The sequence below is a fragment of the Poecilia reticulata genome, chromosome 3, assembly GCF_904066995.2.
Source record: "Poecilia reticulata chromosome 3, P_reticulata-male-v2, whole genome shotgun sequence".
In the NCBI taxonomy this organism is placed as follows: domain Eukaryota; kingdom Metazoa; phylum Chordata; class Actinopteri; order Cyprinodontiformes; family Poeciliidae; genus Poecilia; species Poecilia reticulata.
Genome location: NC_088832.1, coordinates 7324551 through 7336736, shown reverse-complemented (window position 1 = coordinate 7336736; position 12186 = coordinate 7324551). Strand labels below are relative to the sequence as shown.

Below are 12186 nucleotides of genomic sequence, written 5' to 3'. Positions count from 1 at the left end.
AGAGATAGATAGATAAGATAGATAGATATAGATAGATGGATGGATGATGGATGGATGGAGGATGGATGGATGGATGGATGGATGGATGATGGATGGATGGAGGATGATATGGATGGATGATGATGGATGATGAGGATGGAGGATGATGGATGGAGGAGGATGGATGGATGGATGGATGATGGAGGATGGATGGATGGATGGATGGATGGAGGATGGATGGATGATGATGGTGGATGGATGGATAGGATGATGATGGAGGATGGAGGATGAGGACGGACGGACGGACGGACGGACGGACGGACGGACATTTTAAATGTTGGCCCCCCAGAGGTAGTCCTGGCCCCCCCTTGGCCCCCCCAACTTTAAAAGTCTAGCTCCGCCACTGCAGGCACATGGCACAATCAAGTAACTATGTTTCCTTCATCATATCAAATATGACTTGAAAGAAATTTTATTTTGTAATTTAACACCTTGAAATTTGGCCTCTGTCACTTTAAGAAACCCCTGCTCTTTCTAAAACTCCGCCTTCAGGAAGTCATCACAACATGGCCCCTCTTTCAACCCTTTAACAATGAGTAACAGCTAGCTGAATGGTTGCCACGGGAGATTTGAGGATTTCTCAAGCATGTATGAAAGAATGTATAACATAACATTATCTAAAGCTAAAACTATAATATTTTACACAGTACTGCCCCTTTAAGATGGATCGAGGACGCAGACATTAATCAGGAAAACAGCAGATTTTATGATTCACCGAAAGCTACATATTCAAAAATAGTTCAGTTTGTACAATATTTCTTTTTGATTTGGTGAAGTAAAATGTTCAGAAATTTAAAAATGACCTTTAGTTACTTTTTAAAACAACATGTTGAACAACAGTATGTCAAAACCCATTAGAATTAATACTTCAGTTGCTTTTTAATTGTAATTTGCCAACCTGAACTCCGTCTGTGCCGTGTGATTACAGGGGGATTGTTTTTATGTGCTGTGGCTTCACTTTGCACAGCCCTTTCCTGTGCTTTATCCTTTCTCATTAAATGTAGTTCGCTCAGTCTGCTCAGAAAAATGTAACCTTTCTTGTCCCTTTACGGATAGGAGAGCCAGGCGCAGTGCAGCGGCTTCCCCCACGGCTGATTCTTTTTTCTTTTCTTTTTTTTTTGCCTTTCACCTTGTTTGTGTTTATTGACATAGATGAGGGAGAAACTGTTGCGGTCCTGATGGATGCAGAACCGTGTGAACAAGTTCCTGAGCTGACCGCAGCCGCGAGGAGATAAAGCTTTTGGGCGATCTGCTACAAGGCAAAGGTCAGGGAGCTGAGCTAAATTCCATCATTATTTTTCAACTTTGGGGAAATAATGTGCAAAGTGATTCTCTTCTCTAGACGCGTCTTATTTGTGGAAGCTTTGAGGGAGTCGTTGGGTTACTGACAGGAAGACGGCTTTAGCACCGGCTGGGAGAGAGTATATTTTATGTTGTAAAAAGGCAAAAAATACAGCAGCGGCTATGAAGCAAACAAGAAGTGCTAATAAATCTTGAAAATAAAAAAAAACAAACAAGTTAAGAGCTCGGTTGTACTTATGAAGTCGGAGGAAGAGGAGAAAAGAGTCGTAGCAGAATCAATCTTCATAAACATAAAAACCGAGCACACACCCTCAGGTAAATCCCCGAGGCCCATCATAACCCGAAAACAATACAATCGGAAAATACATCCTCATCCAAGTCTGACTGAGAGTGGAGTGATGGAATAAAAATGAATTTGCATATAAATGAGGTAGGGACTTAGTATCGGTTTGCTCTTGAATAAAATTATATAGAAAGCGTAGGGCATGTTGGCGGCATGTCAGCCAATATGTAAGAAAATCTGCTCACATAAAATAAAACCTTATGAACCTTGACGAGATGGGAAACATCAAATATTTAAATTCGACGTTGTTTGTCATCTTCTACTCTGAGTGGATTTATTTGATCTGTTATTTCTGTATTTGATCAAACCTACTCATGTTTTACTTCTCAGCCAAACCAATATCTTAAACCTTACTGACATCTTCACAATAATCTACAGTGCATCTGGACAGTATTCACTTTTCTACATTCTGTCAAAGCCTTGTTCCAGATTGTATCAGATTTAAATAAATGTGATTTTTTTTTTTTCAGTTCTCTATTTTTAATTGGCAAAAATCTCTACAACATTTTTTCACATTGTTATAATGCAGCATTTGTATGTAAAATTTTGGAGGAAAAAAAGTTTGTAGTGAAAAAGTTTGTAGTGAAGTTTGTAGTGAAGCAGTTACAGACACACTGTAAAGAAAAAATGTATAGTCAAACCTATAATGAGGAAAATGGGTCAGAAACTCAGAAATCTTGATAACTTTTTAGTCACCTTTTGCCACATTACAACCACAGATTTCAGTGTAGTTTATTAGAATTTAGTGTGATAGACCAACACAAAGAAGCATATAATTAATTGTAAATCGGAAGGAAAACTTCACAGTTTACTTATTTATTATTACATTTATGGAGAGTGCTGTGCGATGTGTTCAAAGATTTGGGGAGGAACTTTAAACCCTTACCCTGACTTATAACAAATTCAAAACTTTTTCCCTGACCCGTCTGGTATATTCCTTGATCCTCTATTTTCTTTTAATTTTCCCCAACATACTAACCAGCTAGGCCTTCACAGAACAGCTGGATTTATAGAGAGATTAAAATTGCACACAGTTGGACTCTGTTTACTAATTGGGGAGTTCTGAAGGCATATCGAGTTTGTTTGTACAGCACCATTCATACACAGGGTAATTCAAAGTGATTTACAGCTCTTTATGGGAAAACCTTATTAAATAGCAATGTTTTTATTCTTGGTATAAATGAACCAGCAGCTTACGGCACATTTAAGGTTTTCAGCGAGTTCTTCACACAGTTTACACACTAAATGCCGTCCCCTTTTAGTTCTGGTCTCAAAAACACTGAGTTGAGTGAGCAGGTTACAGATGATGCTTTATGCCTGACTATATAAATCTGAAATATATTTTACCTGAAAGCCTTTTAGACCATCATTGAGAATTTAAATATAATCTTTTTACAAACTGGAAACCGGTGCAGTTTTACAGTTATCACTGTTACAATAATCTAACCTTTTAAAATTAAGTTTATATATGCCCTGTTTCCCATGCATGTGTATCTAACATTGCCCCTTTTTTTTCAGAATGGACGAAATTCAGACTTATACTTATAGACTTATATAAGTCTACTTATAGATACCATAAACACACCAGTTCTGTGACTGTAGCTGAATATATATCTACCACAATAAGTATGGAAGTTGAATTTGGTCGAAAATTCATTTGATTTTAAAGAACTTCTTGGGGATAAATTATAAGGTAATTTAATCTGTGAATTGAGTATTGAAGTTCAGAATGTGGGTGTTGCCCATGACAAATTTTGCCAAATCCTTCCCACCAATGCCAAACAGCTTAATGAGGTACCGACTCTTGTCTGCTGTTGTTTATTGAATTGACTGATCGAAGCTTGAAGAAACAAGGCATTCTGGTACCAAAGAGTAGATCAATCTATCAAGCTGCCTCAGTACTGCTTGGAAGAACTGTAAGCAACCACATCTTGGCACTTCCTCTTCTTGGCGGCCACCACCTTGGTCACATATTGCGGTGGAATGGCATCCCATTCTTCATCCATGTCAGTGGTCCGCTATTTTTTATCCAGTCCAAAACTAGTCCAAGCGGATACCAGCAAGATTTAAAGCACTCCATGCTTCATTCTGCTGGCCAACTTTATGGAGATGCTAGTTTCATTTTACAGCAGGACTTGGCACCTGCCCACACCGCCAAAGGTATCAGTACCTGGTATCGCCTGACCTGAACCCCAAAGAGAATCTTTTGGGTTTTGTCAAGGGGAAGATGAGAGACACCATAACCAACAACGTTCATGAACTAAGATGTAGTATCAAAACAACCTGCTGGACTTTCACTAGACCTCATTAGAACCACAGGCTGATCAGAACATAGTGATAGTGAACATAGTGAACTGGTATAAAATTGTAATTTTTTTTGTAGATGGTAGACAGCACCTTTAGAAGCAGCTCTGCCTGCAAACTTCTGTGTAACATGAGATAATTCAGAGAGTTATATAAAGGCTTTGAGGAAAATGTCAGCATTTATACCTGTTGTCATTCATTCCTCTCTTTGTGTTGACACCAAATCAGTACAAGAACAATATGCAAATGTCTCATGAAAAGGCCTCGGCAGGGACTTAAGCGACCAGATTTAAACCAACAACCCCGTTCCTGTGAGGCATCTGAACTGCATTAACCATGGCACGACCATGCCCCCAGGTTTAGATTAACAAAGAAATAAAGATTAGCCTGCAGGGCGTTCAATTAACTCGGTCCATTTTCAGTGTTTTCTCACTAATCTACCAAGCCAATATAACTGGAGAATGTAAATTAAATATTTGATTAAACTAATTTAAATTAACTTTTCTCAATTCACTATGTTTGAGCCTGGGCATATAAAGAAGAGACGAGGAAGCTTTAATTCACTCAGCTCTCCTTTAGTCCAGGATGGTCAGTGCCCAAACGTGGATCCTGACAGAATAATCTTATTCAGCACGGGTCTTGAAATTTGTGCTAAGGTTTGTGTTAAAGTTTTGTTGACTCTACAGCCAAAGCAGTTTTCAGGCCTTGGTTTGGCTTCAAAAAAATTATTTGATTTGATTAGTTGCAGTAAGTTCATGAAACGGAGACAAATACTTTTACTCTGAGGGAAAGTCAGCTTGGATAGCATTTTCTCTTAAAGCTGCAGTATGTAACTTTTACAAAAAGTTTTACAAAAATATTTTTTTACGTTTGTTAAAACTGTCACCATGTCATGACTGTATAATATGAGACAGATAATCTGTAGAAAGATCAATCTCTTCCACTTCCTCCCTGAAATACTGCTACTGTGCCCAGTGAAAAACAACCAATCAGAGGTAGGAGGATGGTCTTAGCACTGTCAGTCATGCTAGTGCTAAATTTTCTAATGGCGGAGAAACAATTTAGCGCTTGTTTCTCATTTGTTTTTGTTTGATGATTTCAAAACAAAAACGTGGCAAAAGAAATCAAAGACAGACGAGATAAAGCAGGGGTGCCCAAAGTCGGTCCTCGAGGGCCAGCATCCTACATGTTTTAATTCTCTCCCTGGTGGTAGAAATAACCTTCTCAGCAAGTCAATGTTCTTCTTAGGCTTCTAATGAGCCATCATTTGATCTAGGTGTTAAACCAGGGAGAGAACTGAAACACGCAGGATGCCGGCTCTCGAGGACCGACTTTGGACACCCCTGAGATAAAGGGACAAATACTCTCATGGCACCGCATGTGACCTATTGACGGACTTACCAAGAAGGCTTTCTCAGAAAGGCATCCATCACATAAAGTATGAAAATCTTTTTTCTTCAATTGCCAAGTGTCAGTAAGTGGTTTTGATGCCTGTAGGAGTTCTTTAGCACTCTTAGAAACCTTGTTTTAATGCTGTCTTAAGCATGTCATACGTATGCGTCTGTGCAGACGTAGGCATTACTTAAAGAGGTCATCGATTGCCAGCAGAATCACCAAGATCCTGAAAGCCAGCCAAGCTGACAAACCCACGGGGGCCAGGGGGTGTAGGACATCCACCGTCTCCCACAGCTCCCTGCAGTTCAATTCCCTCCACATCATTGCCCCCAATCAATACTGCTTTCTATCGACGAGAGGAGAGAGAAACTAGCTTCATCACCTGAACTACCTGCTGATACCGGCAGCTGTCAGCATCTTCACCAATGAAATCAAGAGCACAAAGCAATAACAATGAACACCAGCCACCTCTACCCCTCCTCCCATCCCCAAAGACGTCAGGTAGCCATGTTTACCATTAGCCGGGAGTATAATTACTTTGAAGTTGATTGGTTGCAGGAATCGGGGAGCAGACTCCATCCAACGATAAACAACTGTTTACGTGCCTGAAAGCGCCTTGGCCGATTAGGACTTGGTTGTCTTCGCCTCTGAACAATCAGCGCACTTGTCTTTAAAAATGTACCAAACACCCTGGCTTTGTGCGCCGCAATTGCAACTTCTAAGCAAGATCAGAGGTCCAAGGTGCGTCTGCTACGGAGGGAAGAAAAAAAAAATTAAATACACATTGACTTGCCATGAGAGGAAAACGGGGACTCGGTGTACACACACAGTGCAAACTGTTTGAAGGAGAAAGCCACTGATGGAAAATGTGCCAACTACTGAGAGAAGAGAGCAGTAGATAAAACCCGGAGAGATAAATATCCCATCAGCCTCAGGCATGGGATTTAATTTTCCTCTATGAGCATTTCTACCTCAACTTGGGGAAATTGATCATTTATATTCCCACACCAGGTGGAAAAAGTGGATGGGGCTGGTGCGCTCGGAGGTGTGTGGGGTGAAATTCAACGTGGGTGGGTGTGTGTATGTGTGTGTGTCTAAGTGAGTGAGTGACTGGGGGGGAAAAGAAAGATCGGCTGAGAGGGAGAGGAAGCAAGGGAGCATAACTAACCCCTCACCCATCCCTCCGCCAGGCCCCCCTGAACCCTGTGTAATGATTCACGGCGGTGATATAGTTGTTACTCAGTTAAATGATTCAGCAGTAACAGAATGAGGAGGAAGAAAAAACAAAAAGACAAAACAAATATCAAACTGACGGTCGCGGTTGTAGCCGGAGGAGAGTGGGGAGGGCCGGGGGGGTGAGAGCTGGAGGAAGCTGACAGGTAGATTAACGCCGTCCCTCAGTCTGTTTAGCTCCCAAGAATAACGTGATCATATTAATCGTGCCTATTGATTGATAGCCACTCTGCCGCTTGACGTCTCCATCGTGCATCACCGACCGAACGCTGCACACAGCGCGACTCGGTGCAGTCCAACATCGAGCCTCTTCCCTCCCGTTCCGCCGTTCTGTAAAACATATTGTGTTTTAATGAGTAATGCTGCAGATAAGCAACACGTGCCGTGTGTTCAGTCATGTCCTTGTCAGCTTGTTGCTCATAAATAGACATCAGCGCCCGCGCGGCGCCCGGCGTACACCGCTGTAGACAACAATCTCTTCAACCGCGCACGGTGACATTAAGATCACTTGACAACAACACACAAATACTCCCACGGGGCAGAACACAAAAACACATTTGCATTGACGCGACTGCTCAGCTGTAATACCTTTGAAAGCTCCAGGGCCCTGCTGGGAGCCAGGGGTGCACAGTGTAGGTTGCAGATAATGACCTTGTTTATATTATGGCTTAAAATGGTTTTAATGCGGTAAAGTAGTTCTCTTTTTTTTTTCATGGTGTTAATCAAATGCAGACTGCTGGGATACTTTTTACAGCATGTGGAACGCTACTGAAGAAATGTAAATTTAACGAGAGGTCCTATTAAAAGGTTCCTGGCAGTTTTTTGTTTGTTTTTTTTAATAAAGAAAAGAATGATCAGAGGATCTTGAACAACTTGAAAGCTGAATTGGTGTTACAGCACTTTATACCAATTTGATGTTTTAATAACCTAAATAACAGTTAAACAACATTAACGTTGTTTGTTGTTCAGCTCATATGTCCATTTTCTTCAATAATTTAGTAGCAAAGCAGTTTTTAAGTTATAAATATTTATTTTGTCAATGTGATTTTCGCTTTAAATGTGATTAATTTCAATTAATTACAGACCCCACAATTAACTCAATAAGAGATTTTTAATCGAGTCCCACCACTAATATGGAAGAGCTTCTCAGCTGCAAAGAAGATGAAATGGTGCCATGATGGTGATGGCAGCAAAGCATGCAAGTTTACTGAAAGTACTAATGCACTCTAATGGGAACTATGACTAACAACAGAACGTTATGAGGAAACGTCCCATTAAACAGGGAGGAGCTGGGAAAAAAAATAGACGATCAATGTGAATTGAGAAAAAGATTAAGAACGCATCTCTTTTTTGTGTGTCCATGCATCTTTGTGATTGTGATTCAAGTGGTGCCATCGGTGGTGGTTCCCATGAGGGGGTCTCTGGGAGAGCTCGGCTAATCAGATCACTTCGTTCTAAATTAGACCTCTGGGGAATAAAACGCCCAAACAAACTGAAAGATTAAGCGCGTTTCTCTGAGCGCAGAGAAAAGGAAAAAGATTTCTCCAAACCGCTGGTGAGATTGGACTACCTCGTCTACAGCTTGGTGCTCTTTCTTATCTCATCCTGGAAATGTTTTCACTACATCCCCATCCTTCTGGAAACAGTTTGAACTGCTTAAAAACAGCACTGCCTTTCAAAAAAGAAAAAAGAAAATAAAGAAACAACAACAAAACAAACAACAATAGCAGAATGGTTTTCACAGATTCCTTGGTTCATTTTCCAATCAGTAGCATTCCCTGACATCCATCTTCATACCAACACTGTGGCTTCTTCTCACACTGCCACTGAGGCGGTCTCCCTCTCTTCCTGTCGCCGTTCGGGCAAAAAAAAAAAAGAAGGTGCAATTAGCTGCTGCAAATTGCAGGATCCGTTCTTCTAATGATGTTTGAGTTTTTGCCCCCAGAAAGAGACGACAAGTTTGCTTGTTGTAATAAATGCATTAATGACGTCCGATGGTTGCCTGTTTGAATTTATGCAGAATCGTGTAGCTTTGCGAAGCTGATCACAAGGGACTTTGAATGAGATGTGGCGATGAGAGAGCAGAGGGCCTCTTGAAGGCAAAGGCTGCTTCAAAGGCAGAGTAACAAGCTAACAAGGCAAGCACATGAGCGGCATTATCTAATGGAAATGAATTAAACATACCCTTTAGAATAAAACTCATTTTGTTGGTTTGCCTTTAAGACCAAGAAAAAAAACTAGGAAAAAAAACAAACTCTATTTCTTTTGATGCGTGTAGACAGAAGGAACAGAGGGAGATGTTGGTTCAAAAACTGTTTTGAAGATATGTGTGTTGTGGCCTACATGAAGTAAATGTTCGATTTAAACATAACAAATGGTAAAAAAATATATATATATATTCTTGTGTATCTTGTGGAAGAGGATTAGAGTCATTGAAAAAATCTGTAGAATCACAATTCTCAATATTTTGACTTCAGTCTCAGAATTCTGACTTTTTTCTCCTAATTCTGAGATTAAAGTCAGATTAAAATCCGACGCTCCTTCATTTTTGTTTATACTTAGTGCAGAAGAATGTTGAGCTCAGTGTCTTCAGCTGTTGTTGTGTCGTTTCCTTCAGAAGTTCCTGGTGCGCCACCACAGGCGAGGAGGGGAACAGGTTTTTCAATTAGTTTGGTTTGTTCGAGAAAACCAAACTAAATGAAAAAGCAAATGCAATTTTGGTCATAAATCAAACCGAGTCTACCAGACTAGCAAGTAGATGCGACCCATTAATTCCCGTCCCGCAGTATATTTACTTCAAAGGTGTTTTCACACCTGATAGTCTGGTAGACTCAGCTCCATTTGGGACCAAAATCGCACCATTTGTTGCATTTTCAGCTAATGTGGATCTGTTTCACACTGCACTGCATCAAATGATCCAAACTAATTGAAAAATCTCTGAAGAAGACACTGAGCGCAACTTCCTTCTTCACAAAATGTAAACAAAAATGGAGTAGCTTCAGATTGTAGCCTTGTAGGATTTCTCCTTTGTCCCGGATAAAAGACCACGAGCCATTTCTCCCCGCAGTGCTAGACTTGCACCTTTGCTTTGGTTGTTTTTACCCAGAATTCCCTGCATTATAGTCTGGTTCCTGCTGTCAGAGCGGTCTTCAGTCCGCTCGGCATCTACGTTTGCATTCCAACAGCACCAGAGTTCCCTTCAACCATACTAAGCCTGAGGTTCATAGACGGGTCAGAATTCACCTTTTTTGGTCCACATAAAAGTTTGGTTGCGCATTCACACTTCCACAAATGAACCAAAGTTCAATTAAAGTGGGCCAAACAGGGCTGGTATGTATGCTCCCTAAATCACAGTTTGTAAATTTGGAAACCTTCACTTGAATTGTCAAAACAAACCCCAATAAAACCCCGGATCATTATACGTCTTAAAAACAACGTTTCTAATGTCGACACCACAAAAAAAAAAAAAAAAAAAAAAATCGGGCTTAGCCTCTTCTCCTGAGGTGAATGTACAACTACACTCCCAGTCTCTGATTTTGCCCACATTACATTGTATCGGCGCTCACCTTTAACAAAGCACAGAAAGGCTGCTACCGGCTCAAACGCTGTACTCGTCCCTCCAGGTCCCGATTGGTCTAATCGCTGCCTGGAACAGACCCCGTCACGCTTCCTACAAGCTCTGCCTTCCTGAAGATCTACAGCCGGCCTCGGCGGATGGCAGAGGTCGGGACCGTGCCTCGGAGGCTGCCGGCTTTAACATTTGGGAAATTGGCTGTGCTGCTCCATGCATAATTTACAGCAGCACAGAGAGAGAGGGGGAGAGAGGACAGATATAGTCAGGAAGATGAAAAGGTCCGGCAGCCCCTGCGTAGCCCGGCTCCAGAAAACATCATAATCTCAAAGCTAACAGTGGTTGTCAGAAAAGGCTTCAGCACCTTGATCTTCCTAATACTTTTTTCTTTCTTTTTTTTTTCAGAATCAGCGTCTTAGACACGCGCTCTCTCGAGTGTTTGAGGGGGGAACGGGTTTGATATGATAATTCCACTGCTTGGCTCTCCAATGTGCCATATGCCTGACCTCTCTGTGGGGAGAGAAACGCACCTGGCTCTGTTCACAATTAATCAACCTGATGGGGAGGGTGGTAGCGGTGGCGGAGCAGAGAAGTTGTAGCTAAAGCCGGATGCTGGCCAAATTGCACACACTCACACACACACAGGCATGCACGCGCAACCGGCTTCCACATGTCTGAAAACAGCTGCTTCAGCACTGTCCTCGCCTTTTTGCCTTTCCCCACTCGGCGCATCTTCGGCTCCGTCTGCCAACCTTGTCTCTCCCTCTCTCCTCCTCTCCTGCTTATCTGTTCTCACCTTCTTTCTTCTCCCGATTGAAAACGTCTAACATCCATCAGCCCCCTCCCCCTCCACGCCTGTCAAAACACACACAGCATGGAGAGCGGCATATAGCGAAGACCCGGAAGGGCAAATACAGAGTGGGCCGAATATGAAAATATCAGGAACAGCTACTTTCTCCATCAGTCAGCGCTCTCAGGTGAATCCAGGTGCATGCCCCTATCCCCGGCTCCATTCCCCGATGAAAATCATTTCATTCTATATTCTACAGTATTATGTGTTTACTAGGCTCATAGTGCCATTTTATAGCACAATCAAGTAAATATGGTACCTTTAAATTGTTATAAAAATGCTATGTATATCAAATATGACTTGAAAGAAGTTTTTCTTTCTGATTAAACGCCTTGAAATTGGGCCTCTGTCTCTTTAAGAAACTCCTGCTCTTTCTGAAACTCCGCCTTCAGGAAGTCGTCACAACATGGCTCCTCTATTAACACTTTAACAACGTTTTTGCCCGCGTTGCACTGAGAAGTAGCTCTTATAATGAGCTCAGCAGATTCACATTTCCACCAGGTGTTTGTTAATTACTGCTGGCTAGTCTGAAGGAACTGAGTGGGGAGACTAGTTAGCATGTTTTTGAGTTATTAGCCGCCAGCGACCAGCGTGGCAGCTAGCTGGACATAGGGGTGAGCGGGAAGGGGCAATTAGCATTGCTACATAGACCATGATTGACAACGTTCAGACCCGCCTCCTGGCTCTGATTGCTTGTTTCTAGGTAGCACTGGGAGAAGGCAGAGGAGCTCCGATTTTGTTCCCACTGATTATACTGTCACAACAGTTTGGTAAAAAAAAAAAAAATGTAAAAAAAGAAAACATTTTTATACAAGGTAGCTGCTATAGCTTTAGAGGAAGAGAGAGTCTGCTTCAAAACAGAGAGCAACATAAACCTTTGCAGGAAATGTGGTGTGGATCCATTGGCTCCGAAATGTGTGATTACTGTAAAATACATAAGCAGAGAAAATGACAATGAATGCTTGCAGCAGGAAAAAAAATAATAATCAAGAAGCATAAACGGATAAACACGCTGAAGAATTCAGGAATTGCAAAAAGCACCGAAAAACCCCCCAAAAAAACCTGCTCCTTTATGTCATTGTTTATTATGCTGTTTATATATGCAGGATCACGGGTTCTACTGTTCTTAGAAGCACAATAGATAGATTT

General features: G+C 41.5%; 1 long non-coding RNA gene across 1 annotated transcript; it reads left to right on the top strand.

The window, feature by feature from the left end:
- The first annotated feature begins 276 nt into the window (after window positions 1–276).
- LOC145551066 (uncharacterized) lies at window positions 277–11379 on the top strand. Its single transcript, XR_014086843.1, has 2 exons — window positions 277–1304; window positions 10240–11379. It is a non-coding gene; the product is annotated as an uncharacterized LOC145551066 (long non-coding RNA).
- Window positions 11380–12186: the final 807 nt, after the last annotated feature.